Source organism: Mustela erminea, chromosome 20 (genome assembly GCF_009829155.1).
Source record: "Mustela erminea isolate mMusErm1 chromosome 20, mMusErm1.Pri, whole genome shotgun sequence".
In the NCBI taxonomy this organism is placed as follows: domain Eukaryota; kingdom Metazoa; phylum Chordata; class Mammalia; order Carnivora; family Mustelidae; genus Mustela; species Mustela erminea.
In genome coordinates this window covers 14,665,550-14,681,111 of record NC_045633.1, presented here as the reverse complement: position 1 = coordinate 14,681,111, position 15,562 = coordinate 14,665,550, and the positions used below count along the sequence as shown (strand labels likewise).

Sequence of the window (15,562 nt, the reverse complement as noted above, 5' to 3'; positions counted from 1 at the left end):
CTTTCCACAGAAGAGCATAAACAAACAAAACAAAAAGTAAAGTAACTTTACCCTCAACCCTGTCTTGCAACAGTTAGCTCACTCTGTAACACTTACACAAGTGTTGGGCTCCATTGCAACTCTCAGAGATTTAACTCAGGCAGTGAAACATCCCAGATGTTCCAACACTTTCTTGAAACAATGACTCTTCTACTGGACACTTTGTTATGAGACAGACGTGAGCCCCCAAGCAAAAGTCACAGTAACTCAGAGGAAGGCCTGGGCTCTCCAGCTCATTCTGGTGGCAGAGGGCCTGGAAATTAACATGCTCTTTAGGGAATCCACCCATGAATACTGGAAATACTCATCCTCCATAACTCACCATCTCATTCTGATTCTAACCCAACCTGTTTCCAGACTCCAATGCATAGCAGAGAAAGAAACTCTCTCAACAAAGAAAAATTTTGAAACTTGTATTATTCTGCAAATTAGGACAAGAGCCTCATTTGCAATCAGCTCAACACTTCAGTTCAGCTTAGAGTGAGAAGGACCAGACAGGGGCTCCTCGAGAGCCTAGGGGGACAGGAGGCCACATGCCATCAGGGAAGCAGGAAAAGATAAGCAGATGGCACAGCCTCCCAGCCGCCCTGCCCCCACTCAGATGCTCTTTTACAGCACTGGCCAATAGCAGTATAAGGCGAACCACATATGTAATTTCAAATTTCCAAGTTGCCACGTTCAACAAAAGTAAAAAGATACCCGTGTAAATAACGTCAACAATTTATTCTGGTTGACCCGATTAGGTGCAAAGTATTATCATCTTAACATCTTAAACTTAAAATTATGAGATCTTTTACTGTTTGGTTGGTTGGTTGGTTTTTCTTTTTCCATACCTAGTGTTTAAAATCAAATATGTCTTTTTCTGCCGGGGCACATCACCGTTGGGTCCAGCCACGTAACTAAGCGCTCGGCACGCCCGTGTGGCCGGCGGGAGGCCACCTTCCCGGGCAGCTCGGGTCTCATGTAAGCAGATGCCCGCGGTCCCCGCACCTAGCACAGGTGCCTTCTTTGATCTCAAGCACTTGGGTGGAGGGGGGGACGGGAGAAATACCCGAGCGCTGATGAATTCCCCTGCCCGGGCGCAGGCGCAAACTCTCGGGCCCCGCCGGCGCTTCCCGGCTTGACCACACCCCTGCGATGACCGTCCCCAGCCGTGCCTTCGCGCTAATGAGAACTGACAGGTCTCCATTCCTCACCGGTGGGGAAAGAAACCCAAAACCCCGGCAGTCCCCGCATCCCCAAGAAAGACAGGAAAGCCTCCGCCGCGCGTCCTAGCTGGGCGCCCGGCGCAAAAGCAACCGGGAGGGGGGTGGTGGGGAGGGCTGGTTCCCCCCGAAATAAACGAGCCACGCACTCGGCGCGCGTCCCTCCCGCCCCCAGACCCAAGACACTGGATGAGGGGACCCGCGGTGACCTAACAGACACAAACGACGGAAAAAATAAACTGGTGGAGGGTTGGGGGGAAGGGGGGGTTAGGTAAGCAGAGAGGAGGTGCGGGGCCAGAGGGAGCGCGTGCAGGCGTGGATGGCGGGGAGCCGCGGCCCTGGGCGCCCCGCTTCCCGCAGACTCGCCCCGGGGGGGCGTCCCGCCGCCGGAGGGCAGGGAGGGGGAGGGGAGAGGAAGGGAGGGGAAGAAGGGGTGAGGAGGGGAGCCCCGGGGACCCCGCCCGCCTGCGTCCGCCGGGAGCTGCCGGCCCGGGCGGCGGCGCACGCTCCGACCTCCCCTCCCCGGGGGGCCGCGACCCGCCCCCACCTCCGCCGCCCCGGCCCCGGGGCGCCGCCGCCCCTCCCCCGCCCGGCGTCCGTTAACGGCCGCGCGCGAGCACGAGGCGGCGGCGGGCGCGCGCCGGGCGGGGGCGCCGGGCGGGGGAGGGGCGGGGGCGCGGGCCGGGCCGGGCCGGGGGCGCGCGGGGCCGGGCGGCGCCCACCTACCTGCGGGGACGGCCGCGCCGGCCGGCGGGCGGACAGCGGCGCGCAGGGGAGCGGGCGGCGACGGCGACGGCGACGGCGACGGAGGGGGCCCGGGCGCTCGCTGGCTCGCAGCTTCCCTCCGCGACCCGCGGCGGCGGCGGCGGCGGCTCGGCTGCGCCCGCGCGGCGCCCTCTGGCGGCTGGAGGCCGCGCCGGGCGCCCGGGAGACGCCGCCATTGGCTGCGCCCGTCGGTGTCGTTGCTGGGGGCGGCGGCGCCACGTCGGGCCGGACCGGGCCGGGCGGCAGTGGGGCCCCGGGCGGCGCGACCACCGACTGCTGGACGCGCGGTTCAAATTCCCGGGCGCCGCGTGCGCTTCCCGCGGGCGGCGACCCCGGAGCGGAGGCGCGGGGGCTTAGACCGGCGTCCGACCGGGAGCTGACCCACTTTCGGGGTTCGGGCAGCCTCCCCCGAGAGGCTGTTTACTTGTCCAGACCTCAGACCTCCTCCGGTGCTTCGTACTCTGCGAGTGGAAACTCGGGAGCCCCGGAGCCACCATATTGTCCCCGGTCTTCCGGATGGAGGGACCACGGGCGTCCCGGGGGGAGCTCCGGGAGGCAGGCCCGCTTCTGCCTGGCCCCAGGGAGCCCGGGCACCCCGGGGCCTGACTCCCGGGCCTGCAGGTACCAACCCAGTGCCACGTCACCCACTGTACTGGACGCGGCCAGGTGCCCCTGTGGGCCAGGCCCGGCCCTGTGCTCTGGGGCTCCGCAGTGCACAAGGCAGAGTCCCCAGCCGGGCATGAGAAGGGGAGCAAGGTGTAGAACAACAGGGACACAGACCATTTAGAGCAGTGCAAACCAAAGACCCGGAGGCCAGGTGACATGACCGAAATGGAGGGCTACACTGAAGATGTGGGTGAGTCACTAACAAAGGCCTTAGAAGGTGACCAGCATGCAGAGATGGGGATTGTGCCCCGGGAGGAGGGAACAACCAGTGCAAAGGCCCTGAGGCTGCAGCTTGGTGTCTAGGGAGCAGGAAGGGTCAGAAAGAAGAGCAGGGCCATGACCTGGAATTTGGAGTTTGTTCTGTGTGGCACGGCAGTTCCTCGACAGATCTGAATTGGGAGTGCCCTAATCTTGATTTGCATTCTAGACCATGCTCTTGGGCTACTGTGCAGAGCCTAGGTCATAGTAGGGACAGGATGAGGAGCAGGGAGACTAGCTACGTGGCTCTCTCACAGTGTTCAAGGGGAGGTCGATTTACAAATCAGCTGTATTAGTCTGTGTAGGCTATCCTAACAAAATGCTACAGACCTGGCAACCTAAAACAAGAATTTTCTGCCAGTTCTGGAGGGTGGATATCCAAGATAAAGGTGACCGTACGGCTGGTTTCTGGTGAGAACTCTCTCCTTGGCTTGCAGGTGTCCACCTCCTCACGGTGTCCTCATGTGGCCTCTTCTCCGTGCACACACATCCCTGGTGTCTTTTTCTCATAAGGATGCCCCTCCTGCTGGTTTAGGGCTCTCTCTCGTGAACTCTTATCACCTGAATCACCTCGGTAAAGGCTTTATGTCCAGATAGTCACATGCGGGTCAGGCCTTCAACATTTGGATTTGGAGGGGACACAATTTGGTTTACAATACCAGGTAAGCAGTGTGACGGAAACATTCAGGGAGAGCCGCTAGGGCCTGTGGCATCCGGGAAGTCCTTTCTAAGGAAGAGGCTCTTAGGGCCAGAGGCGGCTTACCATTTGGGTCTCAGCTCCAATGGCTGGCTGCTCTTGGAGAGGCCTAGTCCGCAGCCCATCTAACGCTGCTTGGGAGTGTTGGGTACAGGGTACAGCTTGGTCCATACAGCAGCCCTCGCTATCTGGAATGACTTATTGAATCATCTGGGTACTTATGGCCTATCTCCACCCCACTAGGAAAGCAGAGACCCTGTTTTGTTGTGGATTCCCAGTCCCTAGCGGAGTGACTACCACTTCATAAACACTTCTTGAATGGATGTCTACAGGAACCTTGGAACCAAGATCTGTAGGGTGCACAAGAAGCAACTGACTGCAGGGGCATGTGGAGAGAATAGGAAAATTTAATTCAGAAGATCCTGAAAAGCCACATGGCCAAACCCCAGAGTGCTAGATGAGGTACCAGGGAGCTGAGGCGAGCAAGGGCCAGGCACTGAAGGCCATCGTAAAGCCACAGGAAGCAGCATGCTTTTCTGCCAGTCCAAGGAACAACTCGACGGGATTGTATTAGTTTCCTGTTGCTGCTGCAACAGATCACCGCAAACTCAGTGGCTTAAAACAACACGTATTTATTACCTGATAGTTGTGTAAATCTGGAGTCCAAAGTGGGTCTCACTGAGCTACAGTCAAGGTGTTCGCAAGACTGGTTCCTTCAGGAGGCTTCAGGAGAGGATCTCTCTTCTCACTGTCCGCAGCTTCTAGAAGCCGTCCGAATTCTGTGGCTCCATGGCACCTTCCCCCAACTCAATGCATGGCTCTGACTCGGCTTCTGTTACAATTTCTCTGGCTCTCCTTCTTTCTCTCATAAGTACCCTTACCTTTCCCTAGAGGAGTGACTAATGAACGGAGTAAGCTTTCCAGCATCATCATTGGAGTCAGAGGGGGCCCTTGAAGCCACTGCACCCCCAGACTCTGAAGCATATTCCCTGGTCCACCATTACAGAAACTGTTCCCAGGGGCGTCACGAAGGGGTGACCCATCTCAGGGGCACTGAAGCAGAAAAATGCTTGAGAATCACTGGCTTAAATATGGAGCCTCAGGGGCACAGTGGGTTAGAGCCTCTGCCTTCGGCTCAGGTCATGATCCCAGGGTCCTGGGATCGAGCCCCGCATAGGGCTCTCTGCTCAGCAGGGAGCCTGCTTCCCACCCCCATCTCTCTGCCTACTTGTGGTCTCTGTCTGTCAAATAAGATCTTTTAAAAAAAAAAATGTAGAGCCTCAATCTTGGGACCGTTATCACTATATACAGAAACAGACTGACCAGAGGGACAACATCAAATAAACAGTAATGAAAATGAAAATGATCTGTTTGCTACCATTCTATACCTGTATCAGAAAAGGAAAATTTTATAGCTCTCAAACATGAAAGACACGTGCTAAATGTTTGCTAAGGGACCACGTGATGATTGTACAAGCCACATGCGCTGACTTAAGTCAACGCATCACATGAAATTTTGTGCTAGACCCTAAATGCACAGCATAAAACAGCTAATAGCACATTCCTTCTTATGAATAATGAAGTGAATTGAACAATCCCTGTGAATCCCGCAGGCTATGCTGCTTCCAAGTGAAGCTTTGATGAAATGCTGAAGTGTAAGAAAGTTACAAAATATCAACTAGATTCCTTTATTTTCTGTAGGCTGATTGCCTGCACATCAAGTTTAATGTGTAACTAACTGCAAGCTAGCTACCAGACATGAGGTAAAGCAAGAGAACAGCAATTATTCAAGGTGTGTGTGTGGGGGGAGCAGATACATTAAATATTGTGGGGGATAATAAGAGACTTTGTGTTTTTTTTTTTCCAGTAATTTTTAGGAGCCCTTCTGGACGATACACTGATAGGAAAACAGATCTTTGCTTCTGAAGGACTTTCCTTTCCTTTTGGAATTGATACCGAGTTCAATGTCACGGTGTATCACAGTTTCCTGCTTGTATTTGGGTAGACAGTACATTTACCAGAAAAAAAAGAACTCAATTCTTAGTAGCTTCTGAGAACGGAGGACCACAAGAAATCAGGAGAACTCCTTTCCTGGACTCAGGAAGGGTCCCTACTTTCCCCTGCTTTTTTTCTTTTTTCCTTTCTTTTCTTTCTCTCTCTCTTTCCTTCCTTCATCCCTTCCTTTCTTTGGTCCCAGAGTTGGAAATAGAGGATCCCTTTTCCATGTGTCTGTCTTTCCTTGATAGCTATTCCCAGCTGATTTTTCCTCCCTCAACTCTCTGATTATGGAGTTAATCCTGCCCATAGTCTCTACTGCCTCCAGCCTCTGGAACCGAGGCCACTTGGAACTGGTCCTTCTGGGACCATGGATAGAATCCAGGGAGCTTCCTGCGTCTTTTCAACAAATCCCAAGTGCCAACTAAGTTCAGGGCAGTTTGCTGGATTGCCAAATCGGCCAGTCACGGTGCCTCCACTCCAGATCCTTAGAATTAAAAAAGCTGTTTGAAGATCCTCCAAGATGTGGGTCTGGGAAATGGACTACAGAACAGGAAGGAGCGGCAGGACCCCTGTGAGGAAGCAAAACACAGATTAAGGGAACTTGACCTGTTGGAATGCTGGGGCCAAGATCTTGGTCTTTTAAAATGTGAGATTGTGGGATGTGTGTCAATGAGGAGAATTAACGTGACATCTGAAGGTAACTCACCACCAACACTGCAGTTGAAAAGAAACTTCCTGTCTCCATCCAAGGACACTGCTCTCAGGCTCCTTTAATCCAACTCATCTTTTTTTTTTTTTTTTTTTATCCTACTCAAGGATCATAAATTTTGCTCAATCATTTATATCCCTTGGCAGGGTGCCAAGGCTTATTAAGAAATTCGCAGAAGCCATAAATATAAAGAGTGCACAAGTCCTCCCTTGAGTAAACAACAAGAATGTTTCCAAAAATATGTCCAAAGCCATTTTTTCCCTACTGTGAGGTTGTTATAAAATGCACTTAGCACAAACTTACGTCGGCTGCTCTAGTCTGATTTATAGCAAAATTTAAATCACCGTATTTAAAAGACATTTGCCAAGAGGAACAAGTGTGAATACATTCTAAATCTAAATCACGGTAATCGGGTGGTGCTATAAATTTTAAATATTAATTTAAAAAAAAAAAAAACAGGGGTGCCTGGGTGGCTCAGTGGGTTAAGCCGCTGCCTTCGGCTCAGGTCATGATCTCAGGGTCCTGGGATCGAGTCCCACGTGGGGCTCTCTGCTCAGCGGGGAGCCTGCTTCCTCCTCTCTCTCTCTTTCTCTCTGCCTGCCTCTCCATCTACTTGTGATCTCTCTCTGTCAAATAAATAAATAAAATCTTTAAAAAAAAACCAAAAAAACAAAAAACAAAACACCGGAGCCCACTCTGTTCCCTAACATTTACCACCCACCGACATGATAGTCTCCTGTCTTCATCAGGAGAGATGTTTTGGGAAACGGTCGCTGCTGTAGGTGTGCGTGTGTGGTCTTTTGGAAGAAAAAAGAATTGAAAAATTTTATACATCACACACAAATGTGTTACAAAATATATATTTAAATCTACTGCTGCTTTTTTTTAAAGATTTTATTTATTTATTTGACAGACAGAGATCACAAGTAGGCAGAGAGACAGGCAGAGAGAGGGAGGAAGCAGGCTCCCTGCCAAGCAGAGAGCTTGATGTGGGGCTCGATCCCAGGACCCTCGATCCCAGGACCCTCATGACCTGAGCCAAAGGCAGAGGCTTACTACACTGAGCCACCCAGGTGCCCCTGCTGCTGCTTTTTTAGAATAAACCTATCTCCCTGGGTTGTAGATAGTCTTGAGTCTGTGTAAGAGCCTATCACTTCAAATGTTCATTTTCCCCACCTGGTCTCCATTATCAGCAAAGTCTCTGTTGCTTTTCTTGGATCAGGGGAAGTGGTTTCAAGTCCACCAGTTTACCCACATTACAGTGGCTTGGCACATTTTTAATTTTTTTTTTTTTTTATAGAAGGGCATCAAAATCTAGCAGTGAAGTCCCAGCAGCCAGGAGGAACCAACCTCTTAGTGATTCAGATACCCTTCTGGGCACCAGTTCCTTCTCAAGCACTTTACTGGTATTCTTGCTAAAGGTGTTGGTGGGTTAGGTCGAGAATTTTTTAGTTGCAAGTGATCTGTGAGTAGCGAACCCTACTTAAACTAGGTGAACACAGAAAGAAAATGCATGAGCTTGTGGGATTTAATCAACCACGTGACATTGCCCCGATGTCATCAGAACTCAGTCTTTATCCGTCTGCTGGTTGCATTTTTTTTTTTTAAGATTTTTAATTTATTTGACAGAGAGAGAGAGAGAGCACAAGTAGGCAGACTGGCAGGCAGAGGGAGAGGGAGAAGCAAGCTTCCCGCAGAGCAGGGAGCCCAACATGGGGCTCCATCCGAGGACCCCGGGATCATGACCCGAGCTGAAGGCAGCTGCCTAACTGACTGAGCCACCCAGGTGCCCCAGATTCTGCATTCTTAAGCAGGCCGTCCCTCTAGGAGGCCAGAGAGCTCCCAGCAGGTCCGGGCTTACAGGATGTCTTCTCAGTGACCCCGTGAAGCCTGGCACTTAGAGAAACTGCTATGAATACCCCAGCCTGACTCTCATTGGCCAGAACTGGGCTGTATGTCCATCCGGAATTAACCACCGACTGAGGCCTGGACGTGGTCTAAGATGGGTTCTATAAAATCACGTTATACGACCGGGGCTTCAGTTCAGCCCTTGCAGCCCGTGGAGCTGGGGAGGGGTGACAACCTCACCAAGGGACAGAAGGATGGCTCCTCCAAGCAAAAGTGCTGGCGCCTGTAAAAGGTTAAGGACCTAACACACGGACGTCCAAAACGGTGACTCTCTTTGTCGGAAAAGAAAATCACTGCAGTATGTCCTCTCCTGTACCAATTCTCTGCCCTCCCTGGCAGTCTTATAGTCCTACTTCCTCCGTCATCTACACTCCGATGCTCTAACATGAGCATCCCTGGCCCAGATCAGCCCACTGAACCCCTGACGTTCGCCTGCCCACAGAAGCATCTCTTCTTGGCCACCTCAGGGGCATTTCCAACATAACCGGTCACAGCCTGAACTCATGGCTTCTCCATGGGACACTCTCCTAGGGAAGTGTCCCTGACTTTACAGAGTAGGTCAACAGCTGAGGTGTTCAGCGTATCACCTACTTCCCTCTTGCCCCTGGACACAGGTGCAACATTACATTTGTTCGCCTATTAATTGATTCCTGTTTCTCTCCCTCACTAGTCCGTAAGTCGATGAAGATAAGGGTTCTGTCTGTTTTTCTTCTTCAACACTGTACCCCACAGCGACAGGAACGCAGGTGTTCAATAAATAATTTTGTTGACTACTTTAGTATTTATTGATGTGTATCTATTTACGGAAAAACATTTTCCGCTACCATATACTCTCTAGAGGTGCTGGCGGGGGGAGGCTCAGTCAGTTAAGCCACCAATTCTTTTTTTTTTTTTTTAAAGATTTTATTTATTTATTTGACAGAGATCACAAGCAGGCAGAGAGGCAGGCAGAGAGAGAGGAGGAAGCAGGCCCCCCGCTGAGCAGAGAGCCCGATCCCAGGACTCTGAGATCATGACCTGAGCCGAAGGCAGCGGCTTAACCCACTGAGCCACCCAGGCGCCCCAAGCCACCAATTCTTTATTTCAACTCAGGTCTGATCTCACGGTCATGAGGTTGAGCCCCAGGCTGGGTGTGGCACCTGCTTAATGCCCTCTCTCTCTCTACCTCTCCTTCTGCCCTCCTCCCCCAAAAATAAAAATAAATCTTTTTTTTTTTTTTTAGATTTTATTTATTTGACACAGAGAGATCACAAGTAGGCAGAGAGGCAGGCAGAGAGAGAGAGGAGGAAGCAGGCTCCCCGCTGAGCAGAGAGCCCGACGCGGGACCCGATCCCAGGACCCTGAGATCATGACCTGAGCCGAAGGCAGCGGCTTAACCCACTGAGCCACCCAGGAGCCCCAAAATAAATGCTTTCTTAAAAAGACCATTTGCTAGTAAGAAACATCCAAAGTACAGCAGACCAGATGGGTGCTAGAGGACGAAAAGAAGTGGGCAGTGAATGTGTGCTCCTTGCCCACCACTGGTCTGTAAGAGATTCTAAGGGGAATTTAAAAGGCCATCCCTGGGGAGCCTGGGTGGCTCAGCCCTTAAGCATCTGCCTTCAGCTCAGGCCCTGATTCCAGGGTCCTGGCATCGAGCCCCGCATCAGGTTCTCTGTTCAGCGCAGAGTCTGCTTCTCCCTTTTCCTCTACCTGCTGTTCCCCCTTGCTTGTGGTTTCTCTCTCTCTGTCTCCCTCTGTCAAATAAATAAATACAATCTTAAAAAAAAAAAAAAGGCCATCCTGATCTCAACTCTACTTCAGTAATAAAAAATGTTTCAAAAATTAAATAAGTAAAAGGCCATCTCAAAAGGATTTCCTAAGTAGCCTGAAGGCTCTTGGAAGAAACACAAGTCACAGAGAATTATACTTAATTATGAAAATCCACCAACTGTCCGATAACAATGTATCTGAACTGACTGAGCCGTCACCGTGAGAGAAGGAAATAAAGCAGAGCCTGATAAGATCAGAAAAGGCCAGGGAACAAAATGGAAGAACAGGGAAGGAAAAGTAAACAATGGGATATGGACCGAGCCAGGGAGCAAACTGTCCTTCACGAAACCCAGCCCTGAACAAAGTTCAGCGTGTTTACAAATGAGAGCCTCAGTGCCGGGGGCCAGTTTTGAACTATGAGCTTTTAGCACAATAAAAAAAATAGAAGGAGCTGTTCTGGGATGCCTGGGTGGCTCGGGCTGCCTTGCTCAGGGCACAATCCCAAGATCCTGGAATCAAGTCTGGCATCAGTGTCCCTGCTCAGAGCGAAGTCTGCTTCTCCCTCTCCCTCTGCTGCTCTCAGCCCCTCCCACACGTTCTGTCCCAAATAAATAAAATCTTAAAAAAAAAAATGATTAATGCTTTGGTCTGATATTCTAAAATGAGTTATCCTGTCATCGTTGCAAGATCAGAACCAAAGCTTGATGTGTACTATTTAACACAATTTCTATGTTTTCTGTGTCTGCACCTATCTGCACAGGCATTATCTTGGGGGTATAATTAGGCAGGTTGCATAAACTACCAGCTTGTGATACTTAACCCAATCCAGGGAAAAATGGATAATTCTGATTTTGTGAGCTCCGGATCAGGAAGATTTTATGATACTGGCAGCAGCTGACATTTCCCATGGCTCTGTCCATTTTCTGGAGTCTCTTCTAGATTCTTGTTCTGCTCCAAGTGTGATCCACGCCCCAGCAGCCTCAGCCCTTTGAACTTGTTGGGAAACTGATTCCGTAGATCTGGAATAGGACCTGAGGGGTTTGGCCCCTTCTTCTTCTTCTTCTTTCTTTTTTTTTTTTTTAAGATTTTATTTACTTGACAGAGAGCTCACAAATAGACCGGGGGCGGGGGGGGGGGGGGGGGGGGGCAGGGAAGCAGGCTCCCTGCTGAGCGGAGAGCCCGATGCAGGGCTTCATCCCAGGACCCCGAGACCATGACCTGAGCTGAAGGCAGAGGCTTAACCCACTGAGCCACCCAGGGGCCCCTTAAGTACTTTCTTCATGAATGACAACTCTCTTTTAGGGAAAAGTGGGGGGAGAAAACGTTTCCATGGGCTGTGGCAGGCCACCAGTGACACCTTGTGGCCAGTTCTTATAATTACAATAGCATTTCTGGGTCCCTTTCAAATGTAAACTTAGAAAAAAAGACATTAATTTTTTTTTCAACAGTCTTTTAATCCTATTTAAATGTTTAACTTTTCATTTTGATATTAATAATTATGGATTCACAGGAGATTTCTTTTTTCTTTTTTTTTTTTTAAGATTTTATTTATTTACTTGTCAGACAGAGAGAGAGAGAGCACAAGCAGGTAGAGCGACAGGCAGAGGGAGAAGCAGGCTCCCTGCCAAGCAAGGAACCCTATCCAGGACTCGACCCCAGGACCCTGGGATCATGACCTGAGCCAGAGGCAGACACTTAACCAACTGAACCACCCAGGTGCCCTCTTTTTCGTTTCTTTTTTTTTTTTAAGATTGTATTTGTGTATTTGATGGAGAAAGAGGGGGGAAACAGAAGCAGGGGGAGTGGGAGAGGAAGAAGCAGGCTTCCTGCTGAGCAGGGAGCCCAATGCAGGGCGCCATCCCAGGCCCCCCAGATCATGACCTAAGCTGAAGGAGACGCTTAAGGACTGAGCCACCCAGGTGCCCCTTACAGGGGATTTCTGAGAAATGTATGGGGAAGTCCTCTGTACCCGTCTCCCAACTTCTCCCAATGTTAAAATACTATATTCTCAAAAGCAAGAAGCTGAAATTTTTCAGATTTCACCAGTTATATGTGACAACAGCCCTTTAACATGTCAAGGGAGCCCCAGCAGAATTGTAAGTTTCTTTTATTTTGGTGGTTAAGTAATATTAAATTCAATACATACTGGAAATTCTTGAGAGTTATAACAAATGCCACAACCCACAATTTTATTGAGTCAAATGTTGTAAGAAGTATGATATAGTAAAATAAGTACTGGACTGAGAACCAGAAAGTTTGGGTTCAGCCCTTGGATTCCACATGGCTCAACAGCTTTGGGCAGATTACATCATCTTTCAGGCCTATGTTTTCCTCATCTGTAAAATGGGAGCATTGGACTAGTTGATTCCGATCTCTTCCAAGCCAACGATTCAAAATATATTCCTCGGTCTTTCTTTCTTTCTTTTTTTTTTTTTTTAAGATTTTATTTATTTATTTGACAGACAGAGATCACAAGTAGGCAGAGAGGCAGGCAGAGAGAGAGAGGGGAGAAGCAGGCTCCCTGCTGAGCAGAGAGCCCGACACGGGGCTCCATCCCAGGACCTTCGGATCATGACCTGAGCCGAAGGCAGAGGCTTTAATCCACTGAGCCACCCTGGCGCCCCTATTCCTTGGTCTTTCAATTAACAATTATTTGAGTATCTATTATTGGCTTGGTGCTGAGATACACTGATGTATTTTCCTTCAAGGAGCATGGAGCCTAGGATGGTGAGACAGATCTGTAGGTGAAAATGTCCGGTGTGCTGATGGGTCTGGACCCATGCTCTCCAGGACAAAGGCTCCTTGCTGCATGTGACTATTTAAATTTAAATTTGTTAAAATTGCCTAAAATCAGAACTTCTGCTTTGGTTACAATGCAGCAACAGGGGTCAGATAAACCCCATTTCATGAGATGCCTAAAAGAATACAGGGGTGCCTGGGTGGCTCAGTTGGTTAAGCGTCTGTCCTCTGCTCAGGTCATGATCTCAGGGTCCTGGGATCGAGTCCCTCTTCAGTCTTCCTGCTCAGTGGGGAGTCTGCTTCTCCCTCTCCTTCTGCCCCGACTCCAACTCCTGCTCTCTCTGGCAAGCTCTCTCTTGCACACACTCCCTCAAACAAATAAATAAAATCTTTTTAAAGAAATTAATTAATTAATACAACAGCAACATTGCATTAGTGGGGTTGAGCCGCTGCCTTCAGCTCAGGTCATGATCTCGGGGTCCTGGGATCGAGTCCCGCGTCCCGCATCGGGCTCTCTGCTCAGTGGGGAGCCTGCTTCCCTTCCTCTCTCTCTGCCTGCCTCTCTGCTTACTTGTGGTCTCTCTCTGTCAAATGAATAAATAAAATCTTTAAAAAAAAAAAAAAGTTGTAACTGCAACTTTTCCTGCATCAGAAGCTGAAGCAGAGATCTATCAGCTATAGTCCCTACCTCGAAGTCGCTTGTGGACTGAAACAGAAAACACAAGTGGAAGAATATGGAGCTGCATTTGCTAAAATAAAGACTTTCCTACCGGGAACCGGGGTGCATGGGGTGGTGGGGGGTCGGGGAACGGTAGGCGTGCAAGGTCTGAGAGACAGGTGATAGAGATAACACTGACTCATAAGAAGAGATGTTTGCAGGGCCATAGGAAGGAACCCAAACTAGCAGGGCGGAGGGAACACGCAGCTCTGAGACAAGGTCAAGGGGAAGGTAAGTCAGAAGGTCACTAAGAACCTATCTTCCCATCGCGCCGGACACTGCTTTCTGGCGACGTTTTGAATTCCATTCGCTGTAAGCGAATCAAGTGTCCTAATGGTATAAAACAGGGGCCCTGGGTGGTTCAGGTGGTTAAGCGTTGGACTCTTGATCTCAGCTCAGGTCTCGGTCTCGGGGTCATGAGTTCAATCCCCATGTTGGGTTCTATGCTGCACATAGAGACCACTTAAAACAAAACAAAACAAAAAAAACAAACAAAAAGCCTGAAAATGCTAATGGTATCAAAGGGCAAGAGGTTAGGATGAGCCCAGAAGGTCCCCCGGAAGTTAGGGATGGTTCATTTATATTCTTAATTTCCTTTCCATGCTCCTTCCAGTAGCCACCATGAAGTAACCACGAACTTCTGGGAGCTTTCCAGAGAGACCCGTTTTGAACTGGAGCATTGCCCCCAGTGCTGAGCTTGGTATAGTCATGTGTAAAGATTGTGGATACACACTGCATTTTATGGGACTGTCAGCATTACTCAATGGTTTGTTGGAGGTTGTTAGACCAGCTCTAGTTCCGATGGTACTGGATATAATGGAATGGAGGCTGAGAGCCATACAGACAAGGATTTAAGATCCTTTCTATATACAAAACATTAACAAAGAAATAGAAACAATAGAAAAACAGACAGTAGTATAACAGGAAACATCTAAGGAATTGCAGTGGTAATGAACCTCAAAAGACATCCGTGTCCTCACCTAGTAATAAGAAAATGAGAATCCTTAATGACTTAAAGCAGGCCACTACTTTTATATGTAAAAGTACATATATGGATACATCAGCATATAAATTGTAGCTAGCTCTCCCTGGCGCTAAAAGCAGATTTCTCACAATGCCCAAGTCTGCGAAAACCTTCCAGGAGAGGCTGGTGGGACTCTGTTATATGGTAGTTACGGATCTGAGTGAAAACAAAACAAAACGAAAAAACAGGAAATCCTCATGGTTTCCCCCTGGCTCTAGTTGGCGGTGGTTTCATTTTGGCTTCAGCTTCCTTTGGTCAAGAGGAGGGAGGTCGGGCCCCTGGGTGGCTCAGTGGGTTAAGCCTCTGCCTTGGGCTCAGGTCATGATCTCAGAGTCCTGGGATCGAGTCCTGCATCGGGCTCTCTGCTCAGTGGGAAGCCTGCTCCCCCCACCCCCCGGCCTGCCTGCTGGTGATCTCTCTCTCTCTCTCTCTCTGTGAAGTAAAAAAATAAAATCTTAAAAAAAAAAAAAAAAAAAGAGAGGAGGGAGGTCTCCTTCTCGCCACCCCCCTTTATACCCGTCTTTCTCGTGTCCCCTGTAGAAAGCACAGTTCACCCGGTATTTCACGGGGGCTCCAGCAGCAGGACCAGGAGAGCCGACCTCCCCAGCACCCAGAGCTTCCTTAATCTATCCGCAAAGACGGGAAACGCTGCTCAACCTCATTCACTCTACGCTTCTTTCTTCAGAGCTTTGTGGAGGTAGACGTGAGGGACAAGACTGTACCAAACCCAAGTGTACAATCGATGCCTCTGGGCCGCGTATATACGTATCAGTGAAAGCATCAGCACAGATAACATAAAAGCCCCCAGAAGTGTCTTCGTGCCCCTTGGGAATCTACATTTCTCTCTTTCTCTCTCCTCTACACCCTGGCAACCACGGATCCGTTTTCTGTTACTGAAGATTAGTCTGTTATATATATGGTGCCATACACTTCTGTATTCTGTCTCTTGCTTCTTTCACTGAGGATAATCATTTTTTAAAAAAGATTTTATTTATTTATTTGGCAGAGAGAGATCACAAGTAGGCAGAGAGGCAGGCAGAAGCAGGGGGAGCAGGCTCCCTGCTGAGCAGAGCGCCTGATGCGG

General features: G+C 49.7%; 1 protein-coding gene across 1 annotated transcript in view; it reads right to left on the bottom strand.

Moving 5' to 3' along the window:
• The window catches only part of ZC3H7A (zinc finger CCCH-type containing 7A), a 37,448-nt gene extending 35,324 nt beyond the window's left edge, over positions 1–2,124 (bottom strand). The window contains exon 1 of the mRNA XM_032327680.1: positions 1,971–2,124. The gene's annotated coding sequence lies outside the window, so the exon portion shown is untranslated. The remainder of the gene's footprint in view (positions 1–1,970) is intronic.
• Positions 2,125–15,562: the final 13,438 nt, after the last annotated feature.